At 38.8% G+C, this 3,801-nt stretch overlaps 1 pseudogene; it reads right to left on the bottom strand.

Annotated features, from left to right (window-relative positions):
• Nucleotides 1-3,801, bottom strand: part of LOC107662145 (ryanodine receptor 1-like) — a 113,019-nt pseudogene that overhangs the window by 75,759 nt on the left and 33,459 nt on the right.

Genomic DNA, 3,801 nt, shown 5'->3' with positions numbered 1-3,801 from the left:
GCTCCAACTTGCCTCAACACACCTGCCTGGAAGTTTCTAGTATGCCTAGGAAGACCTTAATTAGCTGGTTCAGGTGTGTTTAATTAGAGTTGCAGCTAAACTCTGCAGGACACCGGCCCTCCAGGACTGAGTTTGGAGACCCCTGCTATAGTGGGACTGGACATTGCATTGATGTTGCTGTTTGAATCCCTGAAGTCTGGGATTTTGATGTAGAACTGTCACTGTTTTCACTACTCCCATCTGTATTTAAATTTTGCATTTTACAGTTGTAAAGTGTAACACTGTTTGTATAATATTATTTATGTAAATTATGCATAATTCAGATGCAATTGTAATTTATGATTGTACACATAATAAAAAAAAACATAATATAATAATAATAATTTTTTTGTTGTAGCATAGTACTACTAGTAGGTAGTTGTGGTTGTTCAGCTCAGGAAAAAGAAATGCAACCAGAAAAACACATAATAAACCTCTAGTACTACTACTACTATGACTAACAACAACAATAATAATAATAATATTTTTTTTATTATTATTATTCAACATATGAAATACACATTACTCTTGATCAGGGCTGTTTCTAGTGGGGAGAAAGGTGGTGACAATTATAGGGGCCCACAGCTGTCGGGGGCCCCCGGCGATTTCAACCGACTGCCTGAGGCCAGCATGAAAGACGTTCAGGACAGTTGACGGGCCACTGCTGCACGTCATCACAAAAGCTTATCATTTGCACGTTTTTAAGCCTTGCCAATTTAAACATTCAAGCACAAGAAGACGCGAAAGAGCTCAACTGAGTACTCGCGAGCTGTGTTCGGTGCGCACACAGACAGCCGCGTCTCAGACAGCACGCAAACACCGAATTGAGTCCTCTTTCACGTCTTCTTGAGCTTGAACGAACAAATACACTTTGCCAATTTAAACATTAAAGCACAAAAAGACGCAAAATATTTAATTCAGGTTTAATTCAGCACCCGTTCACTGTGTTCTGTGCACACAGTGTGCACGCAGAGAGCTGCGTCTCAGTCTGCAAACACCGAATTGAGTTTTGAGTCTTCTTGCGCTTGAACGGACAAATACATACAAAATTATGTCAAATACCCATTTTGGCAAATATCCTCGAAAAACTGTTGGTTATGCCTTAAGTGAACGTAAACAGTTGAGAAAGAAATTGAATGTGTATCATTACATTGGATCCATGCATTGTGTCTTAAAGTGACGGCACCTAATTTACTAGCTGCTGTCAGTGTCCTTAATGTTAATCCAAGAAAAAAAAGAGAGATCACTCACTGCTCTTGGCTGACTTACTTTTGTAGATTTAACAAGAATTAATCTATATTTAATTTATACAGTGAAGACTATGCAATGCTATTTTACATTTGTTTATTTGGTTTCTGTACTTGCACACCTAAAAACGTGAAAAAACTTAAAAGATTGTTTAATTTGTATCTTTGTTGTATTTATTTATTTGTGCTATTTACACAATTTCAAACAGGGCCCATGGGTACAACCTGCACCAGGGCCCCGCAAACCCCAGCTACGGCCATGCTCTTGATTATTACATGTACCTGTAGAATCCTTTTGCAGGCCCACATCAAAGGCCAGCTTGTCTGTTAGTGAACGTGATGTCATCAGGCAGCTGAGATACTGTAATTCAGGGTAACACACACATCTCTTTAAAATTAGTGCCATTACATTAAACGTCAGTAAATGGTGAAAAGGGTCCATCATGCATCTCTCACCATGCCAGAGTGGTAGTGTCTCAGGAGGATGGCATGGCCATAGAGCAGCGTTCGGTGTCCCCCTCCCTGAGATGACTGGAGATTGAGGAACAACAGAGAAAATAAAGTCAAAACAACTTCTTTGTACACAAATAGTGCTGTGAGGACTCAGCAAAGTGGACTACGTTGGATGGTAAACGGCAGCATTTTACATAGGAAAGGGAAGAGCTCCACCATTTTCACATGAGGACAACAGTGAGACATAAGAAGAGGTAAACTGAAAACAAAAACTGTTATGAAGGGACAGAGGAATAAAGTACCAAAGATTTCGTTACATACTGTAAGTTCACATTCACAGGAAGTGGGTTACAGTACCATGGAGAGAGCATACATACAGAAACAACCAATGGACAGAAGAGTCAAAGAGTCAAAGGTCACATTCAGCCGTCATGAGGACAACAAACACATCCTGTGGACGGCTTACCTTTTCTCAACATCCAGTAAGGTTTAAAAGCAAGAGTACACGATTATTGTTGCTATTAGTGAGTTTTGTCAATAGTTTCATACTATTTATGAGTATGATTACATAAGTGAGAGAGAGAGAGAGAGAGAGAGAGAGAGCGCACCGTAGCAGACCTTAAAGAGATGGTTCTCCCAAAAAAGAAAATTCTAACATTGTTTATCAACCTTAAGTTGCTCCAAATCCGTTTTTGGATCACAAAAGGAGAATTTTTTTTTTATAATGTACAGAAGAAAGTCATATAGGTTTGGAGCGACATGAGGGTGAGTATATCATGCCAGAATTGTCACCAATGAGGTGAGGTGAGGTGAGGTGAGGTGAGATGAAATGAAAAGGTCGATGTTAGCATAAATGACTACTGAGGAGGCCAGTAGTTAGTAGTGAAAAATAGGAGAAAAAAAGGTTGTTTTTTTATCTTAATTTGGCTGATCTTTTTCCAGATAAGCATCTCTAATTGAGTTTGTATGAGGTTTTCTTTATGGATTTGAAGCCCATAGAACCTGCTAGCTATTTATTATTTGTTTTTTTGTTTGTGGAAAATCTCTTGAATGCTGCAGAATTAGTTGTTAATATGAATAAAGTAAAATTGTTAAACAGTTTAGAAGACTACACAGTTTCTGATAGCTGAAAACATTACCAAATTAGCCAAAATATTTAATAAATAAACATGCCAGGGGCAAAACATACGCAAAACATTGTCGAGTTTTAGGTTTTTGAAAAATGTAATGTTGTAATGCAGGTATAAATAGAGAGATAACGCTTTTTGATAGCTGAAAGCATAATCAAATTTGCCAAAATATTTAATAAATAAACAAGCCAGGGGCAAGTTTGTGAATTACATTTGAAATCTGCAGATCTGTGTGGCCACAGGTTTCATGTAGACCTGCTTATCAGCTTTCATGTCCAGGAATGAGTGTTAGTGTTGCGGGCCGTACACTGAAGTTCATATCCTTTACCAGGATTCAGTGGCACTGAGCTCATCTTACACGCTGGAATGCTCTCTCTTTCTCTCTCTCTTTCTTACAAATGTACACACTTATACACACGGACGAGGTGTCATTTGAAATGCCATTTGGAGATCAAATGGGATTCCAACTCCAACCAAACCAGACAAAGTGAGGAACGGGTGACAGCGGTTAAAGGTCAGACAGAAGTAAAGTTTTAGAAGTGAAGAAGAGCTACAGCATTATTTCATCCACACTGGACACTGAGTAGGAGATTTAGATACAGAGGAGGAGAAGGGTGCTGAGGTTACGATGAGACATGAGACATACCCATTTATCCAAATCAACTGCCTAAAGTTGGCAGGAAAGGGAGATGAAAGGTAAGGAGAGAGACAAAAAGTACAGGAAATTAAGTTACACTAACAAATCTACCTTCTAACATCAGAATATACCTCTAATAATCTGGTTTTTAGATGACCTCATGCACCCAAAATATAACAAAATAGAGAAGGATTAAAATTGTGTGTGTGTATAATGGGGTCCAAAAATCTGACAACACATTGAAACTGTTTACTATCTATCTGTCTGTCCGTCCGTCCGTCCGTCCGTCCGTCCA

The sequence above is a fragment of the Sinocyclocheilus anshuiensis genome, unplaced genomic scaffold (genome assembly GCF_001515605.1).
Source record: "Sinocyclocheilus anshuiensis isolate Anshui unplaced genomic scaffold, SAMN03320099.WGS_v1.1 scaffold643, whole genome shotgun sequence".
NCBI classification, from domain to species: Eukaryota; Metazoa; Chordata; class Actinopteri; order Cypriniformes; family Cyprinidae; genus Sinocyclocheilus; species Sinocyclocheilus anshuiensis.
Note: the sequence above shows the minus strand (reverse complement) of the source record. Positions and strands in the feature narration are given on the sequence as shown.